General features: G+C 42.4%; 1 pseudogene; it reads left to right on the forward strand.

The window, feature by feature from the left end:
- The first annotated feature begins 1,521 nt into the window (after positions 1-1,521).
- Positions 1,522-2,226, forward strand: LOC142430537 (peroxisomal coenzyme A diphosphatase NUDT7 pseudogene; annotated as a pseudogene).
- Positions 2,227-13,143: the final 10,917 nt, after the last annotated feature.

The raw sequence follows: 13,143 nt of genomic DNA on the forward strand, positions 1-13,143 counted from the left end.
TTGGCCGGCACTGTGAAGAGTTCAGGGTCCGGGCTCAGAGGAACACGCCTTGATTGGCAGGTTTCGCACTCCCAGCGGTTGGTACTGGATACCCTATGGTGCACCAGGGCAGAAAGGGCTGGCTCTGGCACAGGGTCCGGTCTATGGTGGCAGCCCACTGTACTGGGAGGAATGTGCTGAGGTGAGGCAGGCTTAGTGCTCCAGGACACAGGCACAAGGTTCTGCAGTGCTGGGAGGCAGCCTGCAGTGGCTCCCCTGGAAAAGCAGTGCAGTAGGCAGAAGTGAGATTGCCTCCAGCCGTGGGCTCATACCTGTGGGAAGTGCTTCCCAAGCAGGGAGTGGAGAGACAGTTAGGCTGATGGGAGGGCAAATGGGGTGCTGGTGGAGAGGTTTGAGGCAGCAATGGGGTGAATCATCCACTGCGGAGGTTGCCCAGGCAGTCACTGGAAGAATGCAGGTGACTTAAGGGCCCTGGGTGAATGGAGGGAGGGACCCCAGCTCAAGGGCAGATCGCTGCCACATGGAGAGAGGGAAACTGTGGGCAAGACAAACTTCTCTCCTAGTGGGGTCCCATGAGTAGGCAGCTGCTGTAGGGGTTCCCGCCACAGCTGCGTGTCTCTGCAGAGCAGCCAAGCTACTCTAGATGTGTTGTCCAGGTGTGGGGGTGGAGTGAGGCTACAGCTGGTCTCTGCCAAGGTGGAGGAGGCCTGATGACCTGAGATGTCCCAAGAATGGAATCCTGACTCACCGAGGCCCTGGCTCAGAACAAATGCATGGGTTGGGGGTACACATCTGTACCAGGGGGATCTTTCACTCACCAGACTCTTTCCACTCAGGTACCTGGAAAACAAACCCACCTTTTTCAAATGAGCCCTTAGAGTGTGTGGCTCACCTGGTCTGCTATCATCCCTCTCCTAATCATGTACATTTAAGAAGCAGAAATGAGCTGAAGTTCACAGCATGAAAACAAAAAGCAAAGCATTATACAAAGGCAACAGGTAACTGTGGAACCAGAAATACGTTGTCACGTTTGGTTCTTTCAATATTTTGGCAATGCTCCAAAAGTAATTGGCAAGTAAATTCAACCTTAAGATTAAAAGGAACAGTATCACATGTACCATAACTTGTAATACGAAAATCAAATTTAAAAAGAAGTGGCCACAAGGCAGATATAACATTAATAATTTGATGGATTTTCTTTTTCTTTAATCCTTCATGAACATAGGTTTATTAACCCTACAAGTAACAAATAATCAAGGGCAGGCATGCAGAATTGTCTTCCTACTTAAATGATACTTTTTCTAACAAATGTATCAAATGCAGTTTCTTCCATAACAGCGGAATGTGTGCAATGCTTTCTTGACACAGTGGGCCTGGATGACTGTTCTGCACTCTCCCGCAGCATTTCTCTTACTACTCTGAGAGAACAAAATAGGTTTTACCAACAATGTGCCCAAGACAGATAAAAAGAAAGTCTAGCGGAGGGTGACTTCAGTCAGGAAGCCAACTTGGTGGGGACTCATGTCTCCAGCCTATCCTCCCCCGGAGCCAGTCAGATCCCGCTTGATAGATGAGGCCAAGTCCCGCTTACGGAAGTTTGACATCGACAACAAATATCCTCACCTGCTGCCGAACAAATGCTCCAAACTTATCCCTCTGTTGGTGAAAGATGGAAAATTCCATCTGCTACTCACCCTCCGGTCAGAGAAGCTGAGAAGTTCCCCTGGAGAAGCTTGATTCCCAGGAGGAAAGCAGGAGCCAGACTATGTGGATAACACTGCCACCGCTCTGCGGGAGGCGGAGGAGGAAGTGGGGCTGCGTCCTCATCAAGTGGAGGCGGTCAGCTGCCTGGTGTGGACCGTTGTTAATGAAAACATGGTGCTCTTCCCAGTGGTGGGAATCATAGGTGAAGACTTCCAGGACCAGCCGAACCCTGATGAAGTGAAGGATGCCTCTGGCCTATTTCCTGCACCCCTGTGTCTACCACCAGGCTTACGTGACCTTCACTGAAGTCGACATCTCGCTCACTTCTTCGAGTACACCAGCCCTGACAATGGCATGACTTACCACATCAAGGGAATCACTGCACATTAGGCCGTGTTTGCAGCTTTAATTATTTTAGATGAAAGACCCACCTTCAAGGTCGACTATGATCTTGACCATCTCCTGTCGTCTTTTGGAGAGTCTTTCATGAAACTCCAAAATCTCATCATATGCAAGTTGTGAAGTATGGGGCTCACATCCAAGTAACAATCCAAGAGGATGTGTGTGTGCGTGAGAGAGAGAAAGAGAGAGAGAGAGAGAGAGAGAGAGAGAGAGAGAGAGAGAGAGAGAGAGAGAGAGAACGAACTTGTCCACAGGAGAACAATCTTACCAGGTCTGAACACGTGTGGGTCTTTTTCTTGCAATATGAATGCTCAAAACCTGGCCTCTTTTCCCATTTGCCCTCCATCAGCTAAAAGAACAAAGGTGCTTTAAAAAGTGGAAAATGTATTTAGAGTGTTCCATCATTGCACTCACAGCATAATATTGTCTTATACATGTCAGAAATAGTATAGGGTGTGTGAAATAAATTGGCACTAAATAAATTGAATAAAAAAGAATAGAAAGTCTAGTGAACATTTTCCTGACACTGATTAAATACTTTGATTATCAAGATCTCTGAATTATTTGCAGGCATGAATTATTTGCAAAACAACCTTTTCCCTGAAATGTTTAGTTAACACAGTAAGGCCCTGTGACATAGATGGTACATATTGTGCCGCGGACTGCAACATCAGCAGTTTGATATCAACCCAGCTTAGCAGGAGAAAGATGAGGCTTTGAATATCTTTTAATCATCGAGACTCTTCTTCTGGCGCTATATTAGATAACACTCTATTATGATTCACGTTTGTCAGTTTATATTCCGGAACTGAGTTTTAAAGTTCCACAGATACCTGTTCACCAAGGGGTAATACTGGTAGTAATTGAAATACTTGTTGGGTAGACTGTAATACATAAAATTTTGTGATCATGGGAAACCTACAATATAACTGTCCCAGAGAGAAAATTAACTGAATTGTCATATTTAACGAGGTATTCCCCCTATCCCTTTGCCCATTGACAGGGCAACAACAGGGTATATTTGGCAAATAGGGAATTAATTTGGAATAATGAAGCTTTTCTTAGCAACTATAGCTAAGTTTGTGAAGGTCTCCACCATCACATCTCTGTAGAGTTGCTTCTGAGAATCATCCAGCAATGCCCATTCTTCTGGGTTAAAATCCACAGCCATATTCTCAACAGTCATTGAATCCTAAATTAACCCATAGGATCTCCTTCATTTGAGGAATAAGTAGTCAAATATGTGTGAACAGAAAAATGAGGCATATAATCCTGAGAAATTTTCTTTATATTGTGATTTGATACATGGTTATGGGTTTTATAAGGTCTACCGTAGGGTTTGCCTATTATTCTAACTCCCTAGCCATACATATTCACTACTCCAAAAGTTTCATCTCATCCCATAGACTTATCAATATGAAGAACCTTCAATATTTTTGTGAAATCATACATTACCTTTACTTCCATTTTTTCCTACACACTGTGTAAAGTCTCATGTTTTTAAAATAGTAAGCTTATCATTGCCACATGGACTTCTCAAATCCAGGCTACAACATAACTTTAAGGGTTTATAAAATTTCAGCAATTCTCCACTATAAACAACATATTCCATAACATCTCTCTCTTTCTATTTCTCTCCTTATCTCTCTCTGTGGTATGTAGGTATGTGAGAGATGGGTAGGGGTATATTTATGGAGAAGAGGTGAAAAACCTTCCACAATGATCTCTCTCTCTCTATTAATATATATATATATATATATATATATATATATATATATATATATATATATATATATATATATATATATATATATAAAATAAGTGAATATTGAAATATAACAATTAAGAAATACTGCAAGACTGGCATCTTATTAGTTTGCCAATTTTGGGGTTTTTTTTGCTTCCCATTAACCACTTCATGAAATAGCATATGATTAACAACTGAAAGACGTCAATACATAATTCAAATGTGCTCTGAAGTATTCCAGATAAACGTGTCTTGAGTAATTGACGGAATACCAATGAATATGTTTAATCAAACACATGCAAATCTTGAAATGGTCTATGCTCTCAAATTTGGAAAACAAGTATTTGTCCATAGACTGGTGGTTATCCATATTGTTGTGCATTCAACAAAAAGGAGATAGGTAAATAGACATGAATTTTTTCAAACAATATTTTATGACACACATGCAAAATTCTGCTGAAACTAATACAAAATACAGCTGCAATACTAGATCAACAGAACTGCTTGGAACTCAAATAGATTGAAAATAACTTCTGGAATTAGAACTTCTGATATTATGGGTGATATCTAATGGTTCCAGTAAAAGATTGAATTAAGAGAATATCATAACAATATTCCCCTGTCTTCTTGTCTTTATGGTAATTGTTACAGTAGGGAAAAAAGGAAGCTATTCAAAAAGAAAATGGGATGCCGCATATTTTAAAATTAGGAAATGCACGGTCTATATTTAATATATTTTTGAAAAAAAATGCATCTGAAACATTAAACATATGGATAGAAGACAATCACCTTAAAAAGCTGTGAAGTAGAAATGGATCTTTCTGGTCGAAAGTGAGGAGAATGTGAAGAAATAACTAATGAAGATCAAAGATTATAACATTGAGCATCATTATAACAACACACACAATTGAATTAACCAGCAACCCCAGCAGAGTTTGAGCATGATTTGAAATCAAGGTTTATATATTACTGAATCCATAATCATTATCCTTGGAACCAGCAATCAAGAACTCAAAGCACCTTTTTAATTGGGCAATCTTCTGCCAAGGGCCTACTTAAAGTGCAGAAAGCAAAGGTGCCATTTTAGGACTAAGGTGAGCTTGGCTCAATCCATGATGTTTTCAAAAGGGCAATGAATCAGAAAAAATGTAAAATAATTCATGTGAATTTTACTATATTGGTGCAGAATATTGAGTATACCACAGACAGCAAGAAAAATAAATAAATCTATCTTGGATAATGGAGTAATGGTAGTACAGTGAGCTAACTGCTGGGTCAGTCCTTTGAAAGTATCAGTCATTTCACTGGAGAAAGACAAAGTTTCTATGCCCATACAAGTTACAGTGCAAGAAACCTCTGGGGAAGCTCTACCCACAACTTTAAAGCTACTCTGTGTTGGAATGACTTATTTGGCAGGGAGTTTGTATTTTTTGATTTTGGTCTCTAGGAATAAGTACAGAACAAATGTTATTAAAAAGCAAAGCTGATGAGGTACCATCCTCAATACATGGGACATGTTATGAATGGGATCCTCTGAAGAAAGAGACACAATTGTTTGATTTTTGAAAACAGTCAAGAAAAATAGAACCACCTTCAGTGGCTGTGTTTTTAATAATAGCACAATAATGGTGTTAATTATGTAAGGCAAGGTAAAGACACTGCACTCCTAGGCAGGATTTCATTCTGTTGTACAAAGGGGCATTACCAGTGAGGAATGTTTTTACAGGGCTTTCTATCACCATAAATAAATGTAAAGAATAGGAATTCCCACTTATTGACCAAATGGACACATTTCATTCAGACTCATTCTTTTGATGAGGCCATGAGAAGATATGTCCAACAGTGTAAGAGCCAAATCTACCATCTCTAAAAATCTAAAGAAAATATTTCACTGCCTGATGGAATAAAGAAAACAGTAGTGAAGAAGCAATAGTGACTTTGAATGCCCTAAGAATTCATATCCTTTGGTAGACCTTTATATCTAGACTTACTCAGGAAGTTTATTGCATATTTCAAAAAACCAAGGCCCAAACTGGGATGCTGATACCTTATAAAACAAGCCTCAAGGCACATAAGGAAGATCATCATAGTTATCCAGTGCTTGGAACCACATATGCATTTGATAGCAATAGACTGCTTCATACAGCTCCATCCCTTGTCCCCCACCCATCACACTTTTACCTTATAATCTAACCTTAGGTTTCCAGGGATTCTTATCTGACCTTACTCTGTATAATGAAAATACCATAGGTTTACCTAGTACTCACCATTTTGTAGTACAGCTTCGGGAAGTCAAATCAATGCACTTTCTAAATAGCAAGCAGAGACATTAGGAAATTTGGAGTCAGGTGAATGGATTTGGTTCACAGCCATCCAGAAGTTCAAATCCTTGTGATGCTTAAGTGTGCAAGACAGCAGTCCCACGTTTCTGGCTCCCTAGACTGGACTGTATTTTGTTATGTGTGGCCAATCTGCAACATGAAACAGAAGAGGAGTGATCACTTAGGTATGTCAGAGTGTTGGCCTGAACTTCTTGCCTTAAGAGAGACCACCCTCAGCCCCTGAGCTGAAGATTAGTATCCAAACAGAGGTATTTGTTGTAAAGACAGGGCCCACGCTATGCTAATAAAGTCCATTCTTCTCTTTGTCAGGTCCCCTTCATTGACATTCATGTAATGGAAGCAGGTATTTCCTAGTCTCAGAGGATGAATGGATTCCAGATGTTCCTGAAAGGCAATTATGACCTTGGATTACTGTATAGCCTTGGGAGTTCAATGCTTAAGTTGAGTCTTGACCTAGGTTTAAGATGGTTGACTTCGAAGAGGAACCCGCACACTTTAATTTGTCATCAAAATAGGTGAATTTTCAGGAAGAATCTGTTTTCAAGCCAAGTCAATAAACTCATTGCTACAATATTCTTATGCTAGTTTTATTGCTATAAAAACATTTACAATGTACTTTAAAATTTTACAGAATTATGAGGTATGACCAATGCTTTCGGTGCTACTATCTGTGTACCTTTCTACCAACAATTTCTTCCCCTTTACATTTCATTTTAGTAATCCCTTTTCCTGATTACCGGACTAACCCCCACATCTCACCCATAGTTTTTGACTTCTGAGGAGAGATAGAAAGCTAGTATCTTGGCACCACTTGTGAAACTTGCTCGACCAGGAGCCTGGAGGGGTAGGAACACAAACTGAATGTGACGGGAAGAGGCTAAGCTGTGAGAAAGTAGGGAAACATTAGCCTGAAGTGTCTAGTTGGATATCCTGGTTTGATGTCATTGACACTGCCCTTTTCAACCCCTAGTGAATTTCTTAGTCAGGAAGTTGTGAAGTGGCAGTTATTTGACAGGGGTGTATGTTTGTGCCCCTATAAAACTAGTATGCAAGTCAGGCTAGTAGAAAAATGCACAATTTATTTTTGACTCTGTCATGCCCAGTCACCATAAACATCTGGAATATAGGGTTCACCATTCCCCTAGGTCTTAAGTCCACATTTCAATTGCAGAGCTCTGAGGCAGGCTGGTTAAAGAACAAATTTGGACCTACTTGATCAACATTCTTTCTTTTAAAAAAATCACTTTATTAGGGGTTCATACAACTCTTATCACAATCCGTACATCCATCCATTGTGTAAAGCACATTTGTACATTCATTGCCCTCATCATTCTCAAAAAATTTGCTCTCCACCCAAGCCCCTGGCATCAGGTCCTCATTTTCCCCTCCCTCACCACTCCCCACTCCCTCATAAACCATTGATAATTTATAAATTATTATTTTGTCATATCTTCCTCTGTCCCACGTCTCCCTTCACCCCCTTTTGTGTTGTCTGTCCCCGAGGTAGGAGGTCACATGTAGATACTTGAAATTGCTTCCCCCTTTCCAACCCATCCTCTCTGTGCCCTCGCAGTATTGCCAATCACACCATTGGCCATGAGAGGATCATCCACCCTGGATTACCTGTGTTTCCAGTTCCCACCTCTACCAGTGTACATCCCCTGGTCTAGCTAGACCTGCAAGCCTTTTTGTAGGCCACTGGACATCCCTTACAGAAGGGTCTTGGGGAGGAGATGAACCAGTCAGGGTTCGATGTAGCAACGATGAAAAAAACAACGTTCCTCTCATTCCTAAATGCTTCCTCCTCCCGACCCCAGTCATTATCTGAATCCTACCTTGATCAACATTCTTAATCTAAGCTTGAGTAATTTTAACTCCTTCCAGGAAAGGTTAGTTTATGAATACCCACCCCCCCAAAAAAAACACCCTGAATGGTGATAGTAACAGTCAAGAGATCAACAGCTACATTGCATTGGATGTATCAGGGGAACAACACCTTTTTACAGTGCTGAAAAGATATTACCTTGAGGAAGAAAGCTAATGGTACCTTATTATCAAAAGATATAGCATCTGGGGTCTTAAAGGCTTGAAGATAAACAAGTGGCCATCTAGCTGAGACATATCAGCCCACATGGAACAAGTACACTAGCCAGTCTGAACAAGAGGTGCAAAAGGGACCAGTTATCAGACATCAAAGAACTAAAAATCCTATCAGTGTGTTCACATTTCCTGATATGATCAATGAAGACAAACGTGTGCATAAGCAAATGTGGTGAAGAAAGCTGATCTTGCCCGGCTATCAAAAGATATAGCATCTGGGGCCTTAAAGGCTCGAAGATAGACAAGTGGCCATCTAGTTCAGAAGCAACAAAGCCCACATGGGAGAAACATATCAGCCTGTGTGACCATGAGCTGTCGAAGGGATCAGGTATCATGCATCAAGAAACAAAAATCATATCATTGTTAATGTGGGTGAGTGCAGAGGGGACGCTCAAAGCCCATCGGTAGCCAACCGGACACCCTCTTACTGAAGGATTGTGGGGAGGAGAAGAGCCAGTCAGGGTGCAGGGCAGCAACGATGAAACATATAACTTTCCTCTGGTTCTTAAATGCTTCTCCCCTCTCACTATCATGATCTACCTTAAAAATCTGGATAGGCCAATTCTACCTTACAAATCTGGCTAGACCAAAGGATGTACATTGGTACAGATAGCAACTGGAAACACAGGAAATCCAGGACAAATGACTCCTTTAGGACCAGTGGTGAGAGTGGCAATGCCTGGAGGGTGGAGGGAATGTGAGGTAGAAAGGGGCAACTGATTACAAGAATCTACATATAGCCTCCTCCCTGGGGGATAGACAGCAAAGAAGAGGGCGGTGGGAGACATCAGACAGTCGTTGTGAATGATTGGGCACCACATTCCACTTATCCCTGTGGTAACTTTTCTGACACCTCCTGCTTAAAAGTCAAAAGGTCAGAAGGATCACGAGGCTCCGCTTTCATGGTCTGTATTCGTACTGAAAAACAAGATCAAGCTAGCTTTTTCCCTGCCTCTCCACAAGAGTTTCTGTCCTCCCTGAGCTCGCCTTAGGACACCTGCGTTAACTTTTCCAGGCAGGTGTACCATCCCAGTCAAACAACCCAGCTGACCCCGCTAAGTTCCTGCCCCAGGGAGGGGCCCCAATAGGCTGCAGCTATGGCTCAGTGGAAGCACAGCAAGAAATGTCAGCGGAGGAAGGAGGCTTATTCTGTGTATGTGCACAAGGTGCTCAAGTAAGTCCACGTGGACTCGAGCATCCAGGGTCATGGGCATCGTGAACTTGTTGAACAATGACACCTTCGTGTACAACACCCACATCATCTAAACTCCATATTCCAAACTGCTCAACCATTACCGCCTGGGATATTCAGACGGCTGTGTACCTGATACTACCGGGACAGCTGGGCAAGCGCGCCATGGCCGAGGGCACCAAGGCCATTGCCCACTACTCTAGCTCCAAGTAAATTGTCCTTCATCCTCACAACGTTCAAAACCCAAGGGCCCGTTTCAGGGCCACTTCCGTTTTCATTCCAGAGAAAGAAGTCAAACACGTTGGCACTACCTAGTTTTTGGTTTGCTTGTTTCACTTTGGTTTTTGACTCATGCATTCTTTATTTAGTTCGATAGTTTTCATGATGGAGATCTTCTTTTTTTTAATACCTTTTGGGGCACTTAATGCACATATCCCACAATTCAACAATTCAAACATCTCAAGAAGAATTGTATAATTCGAACAACAATCAACTGAACATTGTCTTTTTTCCCACCATAATTAAATCGCCTTCAAATGACTCCTGTCATCACCATTAATTCTAGTGCTCAGTTCCCTCCTTCCTTCATTGTTTGCTCCCCAAATCTCCTCCCTTCCCTAACTCAGACACCACCCACCCACCCCAACTAGACATCCCCTACAAACCCTCCCATCATTTCTTATCTGTAGTCATCCACTCCTGTGTTTCACAAACTGAGAAAAACATCAGAAACCATAACAAACTGAAACAAATTTTAGTGGAAAGGAAAAAAAACAGTAAGATATAGATAAAAATATAAACATGGAGTAAGAAAAAAGGCCACTATCAATATTTTAAAGCCAACGAAGACGTTTCTGTCACGGACCAGCAAGTGATCTTGCCCTTAGAACAGATTCTGGTCGGGTCCAGAGGGAGGTCAGCAGAACAAGACCCCGGGGCTCACCTTTGAGCTGAGGAGGAGCAAGGAGTCTAGGGGAGGAGTAGTCCCTGTGTGGAAAGAAACAAGGGAGGGGGCTTAGGAGACCCGCATAGAGAGAATCAGGTAACCCTGAAGCCCAAAACCCCAGGTGGGATCCCTTTTCTCCAACAGGGACTCCCACAATGAACCCCAACCAACCCGAAAGCGGGGAAATAGGACCGCCCTCAGGGACACCGGCCCACCTCTCACCAAGAGAAGTGCTGGTAGGGTTCCTGGGGAGAGAGAAAGGGCGCTTGCACCCTAGTCAGTTGGACTAAAATGGCCTCCGCCCACATACATGTTCCGTAGCCCAGTGCCTCCCACCTGGGAGGGCCACTAAAGGGCTGCTCAGGTTGTGGGCGCTTCTCTGGCACCGCGAGCAGAGAATGGGACAGTGGCTTTTTTGCTCTGAGATATAGTTTCAGCTAAGACACCTCCACTTCTGGCCCTTTCTGAGTGTGTCCTGGGGTGGGAGGAGCTGGCAGGGTCAGGGAGGAGTAGGATCTCTGCCTTCACTTCCTCTCAAGGAAGCTCTTCCCCGCCCATTTCTGCTGAGGCAGCAACACAGGTGCCTGGTGATGGGGTGGGTGGGGCCTGGCTGGCCTGGGGTGGGGCTGAGGGAGGGGCCAAGGAGAGGTGGTCCGCACCAGAGTGCCCACAGCTGTGGCTGAGACTCAGATAACAAAGGCCAAGGCAGCAGTACTTTCCCTCATAGCAGACACAGTGCGTGGGTCACGTGGGTGAAATAAAATCATGTACGTTGGGTGTGTAAGCCTGTGATCAGATTCCCTGGATGTGTATCCTCCTAACTACATGGAAACACCCAACAATCCAATCCTGCAAGGTGTTAATGGGGGTGAAGCAATAACTAAGGCCCTTGCTAAACCTTGTGGTAACGAATTATACTGCGACCTAAAGCACTGTAGTGTGTGACTGATTTTCAGGAAAAGAGAAGTAGCTAGCATGCACATCTAGGTAAGTTATATGTCAGTTTAACAAAATTTAAAAATAAAAATTAAGCAGGAGCACTGAAAAGGGTATGGAAGAACGTAGAATAGAGAATGGTTGTTAAACTTGCCTGTCCTTAGAGTTGGAATTTGTACTATCTTCTAGTTTGATTTCGTCAGGAAGCTATGGGGACAGTTAAACATGAGAGTTATGTTCTACTATGATGCTTATTATGATTCATGCACTCTGCTAATTTAATTTAAAATCCCTTGTGATTCAATCGGTCCAAGAGGTCAAGTCTATGGACCGTGGGGAAGGCTTTTCCAAGTTGAGTTATCTTAAATTTAAATTTGTTTCCTGCAAGGAACTCTTGGCTGCCAGGACTCTCAGAACAAGTGTTTATGGGAAAGATCAAAGTGAAGTATTTCCAGACTAACTTGAATCCAAAAGGATTGTGCTTCTTTTATGCCTGTTATACTTGGGAATTTCTTTATGAAAGTTCAAGTCATATTCCAAACTTGCTGGCTGAAAATGGAGATAGGAGAATTGTAACACTGTGTTACATTTCCCAATATGGTCAGATAGCTCCCCAGAATGAACAGAAAACAGTCACCTGATTTATCAGGAATCCAAAAACATCACTTATCAGCCAATATTTTCTGAATAAAACTGATTTATGTTCCAAGTTCTGATGGAGCCATCTTATCAAGAGATCTTGGGAAGCAGTCTAGATTTTCCAACTAAAGGGCGACTTCTCTGGAAATACCTGTTGTGTTAGACTGGGTTGACTAGAGAATCAAATCCAGTGTCATTCAAATATGTGTAAGAAAGAGATTTACAGCAATGACTAATAGGTAACAAGAACATGTTACACCACGATCCAGATCAACCATATAAGTCCGAAATTAGCCCTTATGTCTGATACTGGTCCATAATTTCTTCTTCAGATTCACACAGCACATGCAATGATGAGGAATGAAGGAAGACCATAGGCCTGTGAGTGAAAAATGTTGTGTATCAAATTATGGTAAAAGCATTTAGGGCTGGTGTGGGTTTCCATGTGGCTCTTTCAGCTCTCCAAGTGACTCAATAGTAGGAAGGTGAAGCAGAAAGAGAGGGTAGCCTAGCTCCAGGGAAAGAGTAGAAGTTTGCAGACTCTATATGAGAAGGTCATGCCCCCAGGATGCATCATCAGGTTGTGACCTGATTAACAGGCTAGCCTCCACCCCTAGACTTATTTAACAAGTTTAAATGAAACTATATACCTAACACACCTACTTTTATGTGAGTTTTCTGTTTCCATGGATAAATCTTTAATTTCCTTTCCCCTACCCCACCATAAAAACCTAATTGTCATCAAGTCAATGCAGACTCAGATAGATACTATAGGACAGGGGAGAACTTCCCTGGTGAGTTTCCAAGAATGAAAATCTTTGTTGGAGTAGAACGCTCATTTGTTCTCCTGTGGTGTTATAGGTGGTTCCAAAGTGCTATTCTTAAAGTTAGCAGCCCAACTTATACCCTATTCTCAATTGGGGGTTTGTTCATTCATTGTAGATCCACCCCACCCACTATAGCATGCAACTAGAGTCCAAAAGTTTCCCTCGGTTATACAAGCTACTTCCCATTGGGTTGCTCACCTAAAGTTAGTGACTGATCAGCACAAAGAGATGTGCCCAGCCACCGTTACCAAGTGCTCCAAAAGGATCCCATTAGAAAGTCCTGGAGAGAGTGGGGAAAAAATATGGAC

This window comes from Tenrec ecaudatus, chromosome 17, assembly GCF_050624435.1.
Source record: "Tenrec ecaudatus isolate mTenEca1 chromosome 17, mTenEca1.hap1, whole genome shotgun sequence".
Lineage (NCBI taxonomy): Eukaryota > Metazoa > Chordata > Mammalia > Afrosoricida > Tenrecidae > Tenrec > Tenrec ecaudatus.